We start from the raw sequence: 16,488 nt of genomic DNA on the forward strand, positions 1-16,488 counted from the left end.
ACACTTCGCATAGCCACAAAAAGCTCAAAAACCAACTTTCACACTTTACACATACACAACTAACACACACACACACACACACACACACACACACAATATGCCACATACAGCTTTCTGAGATTTTGTGTGTTTGTGTAGTTAGAGTGAAACACTACAGAAACACACCAAATCTCAGAAAGCTGCACAAATATTTTATTTTATTATTTTATTTTATTTTATTTTATTGTGGACTTCAAATCCCAGAGTTCCTCAGCCAGCAAAGCCAGCCAGTTGATCACCAAGGAAATAAGATTAGCTAAGCGATTGATTCTGTCTGGCTGAAACTGAAACTGCTTTCGGACTGTGGCCATGCGTTCATCAGTAATCAGGTAAGTGCCTTAGAATCTCTACTCTTACTTGTGGAAAACATGTTTTCTACAAGTAAGAGTACAAGTAAGATTCTGCTGATGAGGAACTCAGGTGAGATCGCCAGACGAGACTTTACGTTTTTTTTTAACGTTTAAAGTCTCTGCCGATCTCAGCTGAAGGGCGGGATCCTCAAAGGATTTTTTTTACTTTTAAAGGCCTGTTTCAGCTGAAGGAAAACCGGCTTTTAAAAGTAAAAAAAAAAAAAAAACCTCTGCAGATGGTGCGGCTCAGCAGAGGCAGGGGGGCGGGACCAGGGATTTTTGCTACCGGTCCTCCGAACCAGCAGCCGCCATCGCTACCTCCGATCCAGGAGCATTTCACTCCTGGATGCCACCAGGGTTGAAATGTAAAATTTGTTACTACTGGTTCTGTAGGCGTGGCTTGGTGGAGGGGGTAATGTGACTGGGTGGGCGTGCCCAACTTTTTTTTTTTTTACTTTTAAAAGCATTTTTTCTACAACCTCTTTGGCCGAAGAGGTTATTAAAAAAAATGCTTTTAAAGGGTTCCAACGATCCCAGCTGACCCACACAATCATCAGAGGCTTTTTTTTAACTTTTAAAAGCATTTTTTCGGCCGAAGAAAAAATGCTTTTAAAAGTGATAAAAAAACAAAAAACCTCTGATGATTGCACAGCTCAGCTGGGCATGGGCGGGGGGGGGAGAGGGATTTTTGCTACCAGTTCTCTGAACCACCCCCCATTGCTACCGGATCAGGTGATCCGGTCCGAACTGGGAGCATTTCACCCCTGGATGCCACCCACATAGGACCCAACAGATTTTTCCCACCTGTACTCTCTTATTCAACTAGTATTCTGCTCTTAAAGGAGCTATCAGAGATTTTTATTTACATTTTTAATCAGGCTCATGCCACCTTAGTTTTAGCAATTTCAGTATTAGAAGTTCCCAAGATATTTACTGTTTCTTCCCTCTATGAGTAATTTTAATGAATCATAATAATCTAAATTAAAAAAATATGAATTGAGGAATTATCATGGAACCAGATGACCTTTCAAGAAAACAAAAGTGCACTTGTGCAAGAATTTTACATTTTAGCTATCAGACTAAAAGATCATTTGTAATGAATGATAGAATTATTCCCACTATTTTGAACTCTTTCCACACTATACTCTCAAACCATCAAATAATAACTTGGACAGCCTTTCTATATGACCTTTTTTCCTTTGGGGACAAAGTTCTATGTAAGACACTCTGTAATCCTTAACCCTCTATGTCATATTGCAAAAATGCCTATGTTTATTTTGACAAATATGTATACAGCAAGATCCCTCTGAAAATCTACAGACTATTTCAATCATGACAAAAGTTTGCCCACATCCACACATAACGAACTTTCCACACAGGGAGTGAAAGCAACACTCCTTCTGAAACACAGCCCTCAAATTCTCACTCTGCGCTACCACAGTCATAAACTTCAACAAAACCAAAGATCACTATTAAGTAACCTCTGGCAGGGAAGTATTCTAAAACTGGCTATCCTCCCACTTTCCTTTTGGTACTGCAATAACTCCAAATAAGTATCTATTTTTAAAATATACAGGTTAAATAAGAGTTTGTAGATAGCTACATTTCATTATATACAAAAAGGTAGAGTGTAACAGTGATAATACATAGCTATGCAGTATTTGGTATATGATTTGTGGCTATTTTTAATCTATTTAAAAAAAACTCATGAAAAATTTAGTGTTAAGAACAATTCACATATGTAAATTATAAATTAGATTAATATTTGCATTGACGAGTCATTAAAAACCCAAATTTTCAACACCAATAAACAATTTATTTCTTGAAAATTTTGGTTCATATTCAGTTTTCAGTTACTTTATTCCAAAATCTTTTTCATAACCATTATCAGGAGAGGTATCTCCATCTTGTGCATTTGACTCCTCTTTCCTCATTCTGTTTTGTCTTTACACTTGCCTCTGCTAAAATTTCATTCTGTTTTCTCAGTCCAATTAAATGTTATTCTTATCTTTTAGACCATTAGCTATCTTACCCAATGTTGTATTATCTGCACACTTGGCAACTATTCTTTCTGCCACCTCATTGAAGTCATTCAGGTCCTAAACCTTGTGGCACCTCAATCAATAAACTTGGAAAGGAACAACTGATGTGTACTTTGGGCCCTACTCCTATAATATGTTGAACAGAGTTACCATTATTCAAATCTCACCAACATCCACATCCACAAGCAACTGATCATCTACAGATATGATTTCCCCCTCCTTCTTCATTCAAGTCATTACTGAAAATATTGAATAAAAATGGATCCGAGTGTTAGCCCTTCAAGGTAATACAGACAAGAGGCACAATAAGGAATACCAGTTCTATCTTTATTATAAGATTACATTAACTGGTCTTGCAAGACTGAAAATGTTTCTCCCTTCCTTACCTTTTGTTCTCCAGAAAACTAGGGAGGGTCCCTTCCTGTGCCTCCTCCTTCTGTGGGCCGAGGTATCTTTTACACTCCAGTTTTTCAGTCTAGAACTCTCCCTCATGTCTTTCAAGGTTAGTCTCACATACCATTATACCACAACTGATACCCAATTTGATACTTCCCTCTTTCAGAAACCACCAATAAGCAACCTTGGAGTATGATTTCTGAGCTAGCTATAATATTCATTTAATTACATGCCATCTAGTTCACACTTAACTATTAGTTAACCAACTTGTCATAGAGCATTTATAGGGATTAGCTGCACTCGGAAGTACTCTGATTACCTATACACATTTTACTGTGTAGACTGTCTACATTAAGAGCCACTGATTTGAGCTAAGCAATGGATTCCTTTCAGTATAATGTATTACTGAACAGTAATAAAAATACACGTGTTTCATTTAAAAATATTTGCAATCTTTCTGCAAAGTTTAGCTAATTTTTTTTAATATTTGGTGTTTCTGCTAGAGTCACTGTAAACTTAGATACAATTGGTGGAAGACACTGCAATTAGGGCCCAGAAAAAGCAGTCAGATCACTTCTGCTGACTGCTGGCTGCCAGCAGTTCGATTCTCACCGGCTCAAGGTTGACTCAGCCTTCCATTCTTCCAAGGTGGGTAAAATGAGGACCCAGACTGTTGGGGGCTCAGGACTTTCCTTTAGAATTATTTATCAGCCTATTTTTCTAATGTATTATTCTTTCATTTGCTATTTCCTTAAGATTCATATCCTGTCAAACAAGGACTTTCAGGTGACAGGCTCCAGAAGAAGAGCCTTCTCTGCCATGGCTCCTGCCCTCTGGAACATCTTACCCCTGGGATGAGATTGGCTCCCTCTCTCTGGATGTTTCAAGAGCCTGAAGACCTGGCTCTGCCAGATGGTTTGGGGACCCGATGGGGAAGCTTCATACTGAAGGTGGTTGATTAATTAAAACCTAATCCCACCTCCCCACCCTTTGTGTGTCTGGCCCCCACCTTTCCCATATGCTTTTAATGGTTTGTAATTATCTATGATTTTATCTACTGTATGCCATGACTGTTGATCTTAATGTCCTTTCTGTTTTAATATTTTAGGCTGTAAGCCACCCAGAGTCATTGGATACAAGATAGGTGACAAATAAATTTTTTAAATAAAATAAAAATAATAAATAAAATAAAAACCTAGTCTTCCAGTAGGAATTCATAGCAGAGTACAATGTGCTCAGTCCTCCAATTTCTCCCCACAAGAACTCAAAGTGCAAAGTCAATTTTTCACAGCTGACTAAATTTGGTTCACCTCAATTTTAATTAACAATTCTAATAATTTTACCACTGGTTCTATATATTCTTAATAATTTAGTGTTGGGGAAATTAAAATTACTTTTTACCATTTGCCACCACTCCAGCCTTTATTGCATGAATCTTATTGCATTTCAGTACAGGAGAATATATTTTCTAATCAATTCAAACCATGTTTTGCACAGTGTTTTGGAAGAAATAACATTTCCTTAACTATCATTAGGATGCAATTTTCATAGCAGACAGATTTAAACACAATGGTTGTGCTGAATGAATTTTAACTTTATTGTGCAATTTCTACTATTCCATGATTTTTCTCTATTAACCATAGTATTTGACTGTTCTTTGCACTTTTATTGTTAGGTTTTTTTGGTATGTTTATTATTTTTAATATTATTATCCACTCAAACTTATGTAGTTGAGATGGACAGTGCTATAAATCTACCAAACAAATATTGCACAAAAACCAAACAAACCCTGAAGGACCTGATTTTGTTTAACAACACTGCTTATATTAAATTAAGATTTCTGCTCATATCTAGCTTCAACTAGTTCAGCTCTATAGTTGTTACCTCAGTCCCAGGCTCCTGTGAAAATTGGAAGTGCTCCTTACCTAGCTTGGACTCAGCCATGAAGAGATACTTTTGTCGTCCTGTGAGAGAAAAGCAAAATGGATCTGGTCCATTTTGTTTTTAAAAGTCCATTTGATTGAAAAAAACCTGAAAATCTCCTTCTGCTTTGTTGATTAGATTTCCATTTTTCTGGGCTTTGATAACTTCTGCTCTATTTAGACTGATAGGATGGATTTGATTGACATATTGTATGAACTTTAAGGGGTTTTTTTATAACTCTTTTCTGCCTGAATCCCTTAAGATAGGATTTCTCCTCATTCACTAATGGTGTACTATAGCTATATATGTATAGACACAGTATAAAAATGAGGAGAAAGCAAATTTGGAAAAAAAAAGGCTATTCCTCTAATGTCCATAGAGTGAATGAATGTCCAGGTGAAAAAAGAGAGGTCTGCAGCCAGCACCTAAAGGATATAATGGTAGATTCCTTTTAGTTTTTAGAGGAAAATGCTTAGAAAATGTATAGAAAAGGCACAAAAGATTGCACTGCAGTGATAGACTTCCCCTGATGATCCTGATCTCAGCAACTATCTTTAACAGCAAAGGAAATCCATCAAATATCCTAGTCACAAATTGTTCAGGGCTTTATATATGTCAAACCTTGAACCCTGTTCAGAAAGAAACTGACACTAGGGTAGATGTTTCAATAGAGATGTAGTAAATGTATTAGAAAAATGGATGCAGCATTTTACACTAGTTGAAGGTTTGGAACTAAGGGTGGCCTCATAGAGCACAAAGCAGTACATGTAATCCTCAACTTAGGACCACAGTTGGGACTGGAATCTTGAGCAAAGTGGTTGTTAAGTGAGATGCCCACATGACTGCTTTGCTCAATGACCATAATTCTGGCATTCCTAGGTGCAGCTGTCAAGTGATCTTCCAAGTTATTAAGCAGATAGAGCAAAAGAGCTGCCTGCAAAATTCTGCTCTCCTCTGTACATGGAAGGAAACTATTATAGTGGGCTTCAGGAATAGATTTTCGGAATATGAACTCAGTTTCTCCACCCTGTCAAAAGTTTGCCTCTCGACTCTGTCCAGAAGAGAACAGCTCCGGTGGGCTGCAGGAACAGAACTTAGAGAGAGAGAGAGTGAGGGAAAGAGAGATTGACTTTCTGGAAAGCCGGCAGGGAAGATTGCAAATGGAGATTACATGGATTGTGGGGTGCTTGACAACTAGTCATGTGATTATGTGACTGGGGTGCAGCATGATGGCTGGAAGTGCTTTATCCTTTCTGAAACCCATCGTAACTTCAAATGGTCATTAAATGATCAGTCATAAGTGCTATATGTAAGGTGACCAGTATATGAACAATCAAACTCAGGCTGGTTATAAGGAGCTCTCCTGGTCACAAAACAATCTAAACATCCAGTATGTGGGATGAGCTGAGCTCCATCAAATTCCATACTTGTTCCTTCTGAGAATGCATCATTGCTGAGAACAAGCAGACCCCCAATTCTCATATTTGCTGATCACTCAACAATGAAATCTTGTCGGAATTCAATCTCAGTTTATTGGCCCTCATCTATCCCATCACTTCATCTAGACATTAATTCAGAACACGAACAACTTATTTTGATCATGGTATAATGGAGAAATTGAACTATGCATTGTGATACCTGCCCTCAAAAATTTTGTTGATCCCCAATTTGCAGTTATGTAGGCACTTCATCAAAGGCTTTGTTCAAATGTGAAGAGGTTAAAGAAAAAAGCTGGAGAGAGAGAAAAAATCTTTTAAAATGCAGATGCATACAATTTCCTAGAATCAATAAAGTGGGGGGGAAGTGTTGCGGGGGGGGGGGGGGTTGGGTTGCTAGCTGGGTAAGTGTGATGCAAATTTCTACAACAAAATTACTTTAGCTACTTTGTTTGATGTTTCTGTAGAATAGATGAAAAGCCTAAGCCTATAGTAGGGAATCTAGTTACTATCCACTTCCTAGGCATGCAGAGAAGGATAAATACTTAAATTTCTATGCCACAACTGAAAAGGGAAAATGTAATACAATGATGCCCGATAGATCAAAGCTTGAGAATAAAAACTGAACCATACTGCATAAGAGCAAAAGAAATTGCTGTCTTGTCTCACCCATCCCTCAACTTTATTTCTTTTATAAGGGATATGCCTAGATCTGGCAACACCCAGTATACTGTTCAAGTTACTGTATTTTTCAGACTATAAGACACACTTCCCCCCACCCAAAATGGGTGGAAATGTCTGTGCGTCTTATTGATCAAATACGGGCCTGTTTTTGGCTTCCCAAACCCTCCGCGCGTCCCGTTTTCACCTTCCCCGGCGAAAGTACAAAATAAATTGACATTTGGAAGCTGTTCTTCCTTCTACATGTATTAATCCTCCACCATCTCAACTAACCTCTTGAGGAAAGATCCACATTCTCAAATATTCTATCCTTATAGGCTTCATTCTTGCACATTTTTTTTTAATTAACTGCTAGTAGATATCCCAACATCCTTAAATATTACATTTAAGAAATTAACACAGAAATGAAGACATAAGTAGACAGACAAAACTGATTAATGGTATTGTCTTAACCTTTCTAAGATTTTAGATAAAGCTTGTCTACATTTATTTCATATTTCATCTGCTCTAGATCTCTCCCCTCCCCCATGCCTTGAGATAGTTTAGTTATCCTTCCCTAGTCTGTAATGAGCTTAAATACCGTACCCACACACTATTTTAGGCAACTCTGCTGCCTTTGGCATGACCTGAGTATAACTCATAAAATCATCTGCTACAATGTGCTTCCTGTCGAAGACTACTTCAGCTTCAATCACAATAATACACAACTTAAAGTCAACTGCTCCAATCTTGATTGTAGAAAATATGACTTCAGTAACAGAGTTGTTAATGCCTGGAATACACTACCTGACTGTGGTCTCTTCCCAAAATCCCCAAAGCTTTAACCAAAGACCTCACTCCTGTTGACCTCACCCCATTCCTAAGAGGTCTGTAAGGGGCATGCATAAGAGCACCAGCATGCCTACCATTCCTGTCCTAATGTTCCCTTTGATTGTATCCAATTCATATGGTTATTTCGTGCTTATACTTATACTGTTGTGTTTGACAAACAAACAAACAAATAAATAAATAAAACAAGTTTTATTTCCAGATTATTGCATTTTCCTTTGTAACTGATATATACAGTATTGCATTAGGCAACGTCTTCTAAATGTGGTTTATTCAGACATAAGATTATAATTTTTTCCCTATTCCACTATCTCAGAATCTGTTATCCCACATTCCGTTCTACTTAGGAGAATCCCTGTGGCAAAGCAAAGGAAATGGATACTGGCATGGAAACAATTCGGACAGCAGAGTGATAATAATTGCAGAAGACTTTTATGATAGATTCTTAAATGCACTGGGCTACTCTGAGGTGATGGAATGAGAGCTATTACATTATTTATCTCAGTATGGAGTCAACACAGGACACAGTGATGAGAGTATCAAAATGCTTTTTCACTTACAGGAAACTATCAATTGATAACCTTGAGCAATTATATAACCTACCTTAAAGAATTGCCAGAACTGTAATACCCCAGAAGAATAACTTCTAAGACATTTTATATTCAAATGTTTTAAAATGCTTGGATTCTGCTGAGTGCCACATATGTGGCTGCTAATTACTTTGCTGAATCAAAACTATTTTCATCAGATAATCATTCAGAGTTTGATAACACGTATCCTAAATCTTCTTGAAGCTGACAAAGAAATGTAACGATTACACTGTTTGCCCTAGTATCTGTTGTACAAAGTCCACTAATTAGCAATAGAAAAGAATTTGTCTTTCGATTTAGTACCAAAATTGTAATTATTTATTTTATTAATATTTTTCAGACTTCTGTTTTACTTATTCAAAATTGAGTATGATCAATTTTGTCCTAATTTTGTACATGCTTCTCCCTGAAAAATCTATTCCAAAATTTTTGATCTATAAACATCTAATATTTTGCAGAAGAAACTAAGCTTAACATAGTGATAACTTGGCAAAACATATTTAAAGCACAGAATGAATGTTGTATTTTCAATGTACTGAAAATTTGCTTCACTGCTGAATTCCATTACTCCTCCACTCCCTAAAAGCACCTTTCCCATAACCTACTTCCCCTATCAGTTCCTTTTTGCTTTTCAGTAAACATACCAATGAGACCATCTAGATGCAAATTAAGATGTCTACTGGGTATAGAACATGAAAGATTCCGTAATGTTCTTCTATCTCCTTATTTTCCTCGGGTATTCTTTAATCAGTAGTAATCACTTCAAGACCACATTTAGGTTATAATAAGGTAGTGAACAACTGGACCTTGAAAGCTGAATTCAGAACAAAATCTACCTGCAATGAATTGCATAATAAAGTTACCATATCAGAGAAAACAGATACATAAAGCTGCTGCTCAAATTATACGAGAGATTTAAAGAAATAAAACCAAATTATACGAGAGATTTAAAGAAATAAACCACTCTCTATTAAATGTGTTGTGACTGATAAGCACATCTGCCTGTCCCCACCTGGTGCTTACATTCCATGCATTCCCCAGAAACCTCTCCTGTGATTTTTGATAAAGGAGTCTTTTTTTCCCATCAGAGGAAAGACTACTAACAAAAATGAAAAACTGTTTTATATAAAAACATATTTTTACAAGGTTGGAACTAATATAGCACAGTGGCTAGACTAGGGATAGTCAACCTTTTTATACCTACCGCCCACTTTTGTATCTCTGTTAGTAGTAAAATTTTCTAACTGCCCACCGGTTCCACCATGTATCGTCATCTGCGCATGCCTCTTACGCATCATGGATTGGGTTGGGGGGGTGCCGGCTACCAGCTCTGTTTCTCTGTTACAGCTGGGTGGTGTGGGGGGAGATGTGCGAGCTATTCTGGGATGAGGCTCTTTTGTTTGCAGTCGCACTATAGCACCATTTAGTTTCACTTACATAACGTGAACTAAACTTATGCGCGGGCGATACAAATTGTATATTTTCAGAAATTTAAATTGTCATGGGGAATTTTATGAAAACCTAATGAAAATGTTTTTAAATAATGCTATGAAATTTTTTTAAAAAGTCAATTAATTAGAACAAAAGGAAAGTGCTTCATTATTGGACAAAACCCCTACTGCCCACCATGAAAGCTGGAATGCCCACTAGTGGGCAGTAGGGACCAGGTTGACTACCAGTGAGCTAGACCATGCTATGAATTGGGAAGTCCCTGGCTCAAATCTAATTTCTGCCATGAGCTTATTAAGCAAACTGCTGGCTTATTGCATGTGTAATATGAAGGATCATACTGATTTCTCACATCAAAGGCGTGATCTTCTATTTACCCCAGACAACATTGGAAATTGGTACAAAATCCAGAAGTGGTAGTTTGTAATCTTGGAGAGTCACAGGTTTTTTCATCACTACTTTACAGGATTCCTGTAAAAATTAATGCATATTAAATTATTTGAAGTTTGCTCCTTGAAGTTTAAATGTGCCGTATAAAATGTGGTTTAATTTTTTTTTATCATGTTAGAGACACTATATGTTTATGGGACGAGAAAGGTTTTAAAATGTTGATTACTTAAACTAGAAACAAATGGATTTAACAATAGAAAGCATTCAACAATATTGAATTTTCACTTTATTCAGCAATATCCCTTGTTAATTTATATTTGTGTGTTTTATGGTTTTTAAAATATTGTTATACTTGTACACTATCTAGCCACATTCTGTGAGGTGGGCAGTTATATAAATAAACAAACAAAATGAAAGTGCAAGCTTTTCACTATATGCTGCAGAAGCATAACAAATCTTCATGAATAGTCTTGTTTTATTTCTATAAGACCACAAGCTCTATAAATTTTAAAGATTGATAGATGTGCTATATCAAGTCCCATCAATTTTAGTGAAACATTTAGAGCCGTAACATCTGATGTAGGAGTATGCATAAAATGAACAATGTACTTTATTCTGAGCAGGCAGTGAGTGGCTCAACTGAAGCTTCATGTTTTGGCCAAAGAAAATGAAGAGAAGAAAAAGTGGGCAAAGCTGGTGCACCTCATCCCTTCACAACCTCCACAGCTGCGTACTAGTCCAGCAGTCATCAACTGGTGGTCCTTGAGAAAATTTTGGTGGTCTGCAGAAAGAATATTTGCATTTTTTATATTGCACTAAATCAGGGGTCCTCAAACTATGGCCCCTGGGCTACATACGTGCAATGAATGTTTGTGTTGCTGCAGAGTCTCCCCTTCAGGTTCTTTTTGTATGGGTCAGAGGGGAGGAGAAATTCCAATTTGGGGTCTGCTTCAATCTCCTATTGCAGGGCTTTGGGTGAAGGCTAAAGGGAAGTGCTGCTGGTGCCGAAGAGCCGGAGGGTCTTGTTCTAGTGGGACTGCATCATGGCCTGGAACTGGCTAACCATCTCAGCCTGCTGAGCCTCCAGGCACTGGTACCTGGCCTTGCACTCCCGCAGGTCTTCCCTCTGCTTGGAAAGCCTATGCTCGGAATCCTCAGTAAGGTGTTTCTGCTGAGCCTACTTCTCTGTCAGATCCAATTTGAACCGAGCCAGCTGTTTTGCCAACTCTTTCTCATGGTGGCTGATTAGCTCCAACAACTGCTTCCTGTTGGGGCCCTAAGGAACCCAGACGGGCAGGCGATGAGTGAGTGGGAGGGGAGGGGCGAGCAGAAGCTGGCAAGGCACCCCTTGATGTGAGTGACATCGAGTTGGCCACGCCCACTCAGCCACATAACAACCTAGCCATGCCCACACAGCTGGTCATTAGGCAGATCATATTAGTGGTCTGAGGAATTTAAAATTATGGATTTAGTTGTCCCTGAGGTCCGAAAGGTTGGTGATCCCTGTATTAGTCTACTGGCTGATCTTTACAGCACATTCCACTCCCTTGTCTCCACTTATCTGTTGCCAAGAATACCATCTGGCTCAACCACCTTTTTTCCCCACTGTCTGTGTATTTCTTTCCCCATTGCTGCCACTTAGCATCCAATCAACCACTCTAATGTTGTGTATCCTACTTCTCCATCTTAGAATCACAGAATTAGGGCTGAAAGAGACCTTGGAGGTCTTCTAGTCCTATCCCCTGCCAAGGCAGGAGATTGGTTGTCCAATCTTTTCTTGAAAACCTCCAGCGATAGAGCATCCACAACCTTGTGAAGAAGCTGATCCCTTAATTAATTGTTTTCATTGTCAGGAAATTTTTCCTTATAGTTTCAGGTTGGATCTCATTCTGATGAGTTTTTACTCATTGCTTCTTATCCTGCTCTCTGGAGCTTTGGAGAACAAATCAACTCTATTCTCTGTGACAACCCTTTATGTATTTGATGGGAAGGCAGCTATCATGTCACCCTTAAGCCTTCTCTTTGTTAGGCTAAACATACCTAAATTCCTTAGCCATTCATCATATAGTTTAGTCTCTTGATCCTTTATCACATTTGTTAGTCTTGCCTTTGGAAATTGTGGGTGTCCCAACACTGGAGGCTTTTAAGAAGAGACTGGACAGCCATCTATCATAAATAGAGAGAGTCTCATGAGAGAGCAAGGGGTTGGATTAGATGATTTCCAAGGTTGCTTCCAACTCTATTAGTTACTGTTACTGTCTTCTCTGTACTCTTTCTTGCTCTTTCTCTACATTTCTTTCCTAGACATTCAAATGTACACAGATCACCTGCCTGATTTATGCATGAGACTAGCTACAGTTTTCATATGGCCCTTGGAAGAAATATACTTTGGAAGTCTGGACAGGCAGCAAGCTCATATATGCTCTGATTTACAAGCAACCATTTTATTCACATCAAGTCTCCACTTTAATAATAAACACGAGACAGTATCCCTCTAGTAAACTCTTAATTACTCCAGTATTTAAATAATACCATACAAACATATATCCATATGCTAAATTCTTTACTAAGTAGATTAGCTAGCCAATTATATGACTATATTTTGATAAGCTCTAAATAAATTCTCACATTATAGTGCACTCCTAACAACAAGGAGTTTTCCTTTTTTGGAAGAATATGCTCACCATTAGGAAGAATAACTAATTCAGATACTATGAATAGACCTACAATATTTATGTGAAGACAAGCAATCATGTCTCCAGGAAGTACAAAGTGGAAAAAAAATCCAATTTACTGTATTTTCAGTGAATCAAAGATGACTCTTACGGTACATTATTTGGAGAAGCAATTTAGGATTCTTTTCAAGTAAAATTGTACTTCCTGGCTTTAGAGTAAGAACATTCTTAATTACAAGCAGAAATGGACCACACCACATGTAAAAATGCAAAATTATATTACACATATAGGAGTTAGGTGGAAAAGACACGCATGGCTCACTACCAATGATATCCTTCTTAGCATACTGATCCTGTATGTAATTAAAACACAATGTGAAAAAATGCATCTCATTAATTTAGCAGATATGGCTTTCTGAACATAATAGCAATAGCAATAGCACTTAGACTTCTATAATGCTGTACAGTGCTTTATAGCCCTCTCTAAGTGGTTTACAGAATCAGCATATTGCCCCCAACAATTTGGGTCCTCATTTTAACCACCTTGGAAGAATGAAGGCTGAGTCAACCTTGATTATGTTAAAAACTAATGTTTCCAAAATTTGGAAAGATGCCTATAGCTTTCTTTGCATGTATATTTGAGTAAACAGATTATCAATTTCAAGTCGCGTATTATGGAATACAAATTTATTTACCATGTAGAATGATCTACAATGATAAGAGATAAGGTTTTAAAGAATGTGAAACTTGCTAGATACTTAAAAATGAAATGAAAAGGTTAGCTATGAAAGTTATTCAAAAGCAGAGTAACATAATCTGTAATAAACTATATGTTTTAATTTTATTCAGCCACATGAGCTTATGTACTCTAATATGCTATCTAGATAATAGATGCTACCCTAGAGTTTTCTAGCTTTTTATAATCCTCTAAACTGGTTGTACAATCTAATGCATGCTTATTCCAGTTACAACCTTTGTGTCTATAAAAGAAACTACTATATATCAATAATATATTCAAAACAAATATTAAATTAACATATTGTAATAAAATACTACAGTGGATGACTTCCATTGATTCTGGTATTATGCTAATCTTTCTAGAATTGAAAGGCTTTCAAGACTCTTCATTCCAAAAGTAAGAGAATAGAAAACCCAAAAATAATACAGAAAAATAACTCAAGAAAAATAACTATACTAAACTGTTTCATGTTCCCAAAATTCCTCTTCTCCTTCCATTCAATCTTAACATTGCAAGAAACAATTACATATGAAATATATTTTAGGTCTATTTTATTTCCCCTGAAAGAAAGACTAGCAAATTGAAACCCCTAAAAATTATTTCCTCTAGGAAACCTTGTAGGCAATATCAGTTGTGCTGATAATTTAAAATATATTTTAATAAAAGATACACCTGTGTGCTTTTATTATTTTCCTTGTTGCACATTAACCAAATCTTGTGATTTGAAAGATAAACAAAAGTTTGCTTATATGTGACAGAAGAAAGCTGAATTTCCCATTAAAAACTACCAAATAATTTATGCCCCAAACAGAATTCTAAGAATTTAGCTGTAAATTAACCCATGAAATAAAAATAGTATTCTTTTCAGATATTTACCATACAGGTTAAGTCACATATTTGAAGACTTCAAAAACAATCAGCTAGACCAGTGATGGCTAACCTTTTTGTCATCGCGTGCCAGGATGGGGGGGTGGGGGTGGAGGGAAGATTGGTGCACACATGTGCCCACACCCATAAATCTATGCGCCCCGCCCTGCGCATGTGCACCCAACCCCCTTCCCCCTAACAGACTAGATGAATTTGTTGAAAAAAGGGTGGGAAAAATACAAGAAAGGCCTTAGCTGTAACAGCTCAAAAATACAAAGCCCAAGCTGACAAACACCAACCCCCTCCCCCCCCCCCGCTCTGGGTAGGGTGAAAACAGCCTTCCCCAAAGCCTTCCTCTGAGGGGACGTTTTTTGCAATCCCCAGCCTCCAGAGCTGCTCTAGGAGTCTCTGGAGGCTGGGGAACAGCATAAAAGTCACTTCCTATCCAACTGGAAGTTGAGAAATGGGCCGTTTTGGCCTCCAGAGGGCCTGGGGAAGGCTGTTTTTGCCCTCCCTAGATGCAGAGAGGATCTGGAGCCAGGTGAGAAAGAAAAACGGGCCTTCCCAACCCCCCGCAGGCCCTCGGAAAGCAGGAAACAGCCTGTTTCCCTACTTCTAGTGGGCCCAGAATGTCCGAAAATCAGCTGGCTGGAGTGCGCATGTGCGCTGGAGCTGAGCCAGTGTGCCACCTGTGGCACAAGTTTGCCATCACGGAGCTAGACCATCATAGTTGCATTTTTTTCACTGTTTCATACAATAACAACATGAATAGTTATTTGATATTTCTTATACCTGACTCTAGCATTTCTGATATTCCTAAACTGAAAATTTTATTTCAGTTAATAAAGACACAAATGAAAATTGCAGTATCTTACAGTCCATAAGGATGACACGTATCAGGAATATGATGAAATTTATACTCTAAGGAGATCCCTGGGTGTGAAAGCATCAAATTCCATTCATGCCTATTTTTACAAGTGATGGAGGTATTAGAGAAGGAACATTTTATTTCAAATTATGGGAGCCTTCATAATGAACACTGCTTCTGAAAGGCTGGTTGTCCATAATTTGAGCAGTAGCAGCAGAATGATGGACAGATGCAAGAAGGAAAATAGGGCTGATGCATACTCAACTTGCAGTGAGGTTGACAGACTATTTATTAAGGAGCATTAATGGGCATGAAATATTGCAAGTACACCAGCCAATTGAAGAAGAAAAAAAGGGCATTGAAAGGTTACCTGAAGGACAGTGAAGAATATGCCCTTAAGCTAGTACACCAGGAAGGCTTACTGAATACCAAAGAGATCAAACTGGTCTTATAAGAGCAAGAATAAAAGAGACATAGCAATACAAAGTATTACATGACCAGTACATAAAACAAAACTAGCAGGCAAAGTAGATGACAACGTCTGACAAAGGCTAACAGCAGCAAAGTTGACGAAAGAGACAGAGACTAATCATGCTTGCACAACACCAAGCCTTAAGAAAAAAATGCATACAAAGCCAGAATTGAAAAGACACAAGAGACAGCAAATGCAATCTCTATGAAGAAGCTGAAGAAGTAGTGGACCACCTAGTTAGTTGCTGCAAGAAAATAACACAAACTGACTACAAACAATGGCATGACAAACTAGCAACAATAATGTGCATTGGGATGCCTGCAAATGCTATTTGCCTGCAAGCAAGAGCTGGTGGAACCATAACATAGACAAAATAATAGAAATGATGAAGCTAAAGTATTCTGAGATTAAAAGCTCTTGCCACATAACACTCCAGACTTAACAACTGTTGGTAATAAAGAAAAAATATGGATAGTGGACATTGTAATATTTGGAGACAGCAGAAGAGAAGGGAGACAATCACAAAATATAAAGATCTGCAAAAACAAGTAGACAAAGATAGCATCAATAACAACAGGCGTATTGGGTGCAATCCCAAAACATCTGGAGGACCATTTGAACACTATCAGCATTAACAAAATTACCATCAGTCAATTGCAAAAGGCAGCTCTACTTTACATCCTGCGATGATACATTTAACACAATCATACAACATTTGAATCCAGGTCCTTAGATGGATAAAA

General features: G+C 37.7%; 1 protein-coding gene across 6 annotated transcripts in view; it reads right to left on the reverse strand.

The window, feature by feature from the left end:
• DAG1 (dystroglycan 1) overlaps positions 1–16,488 on the reverse strand; it is an 85,358-nt gene that overhangs the window by 41,892 nt on the left and 26,978 nt on the right. The gene's annotated exons all lie outside the window — the stretch shown is intronic.

This window comes from Ahaetulla prasina, chromosome 2, assembly GCF_028640845.1.
Source record: "Ahaetulla prasina isolate Xishuangbanna chromosome 2, ASM2864084v1, whole genome shotgun sequence".
Classification (NCBI taxonomy): domain Eukaryota; kingdom Metazoa; phylum Chordata; class Lepidosauria; order Squamata; family Colubridae; genus Ahaetulla; species Ahaetulla prasina.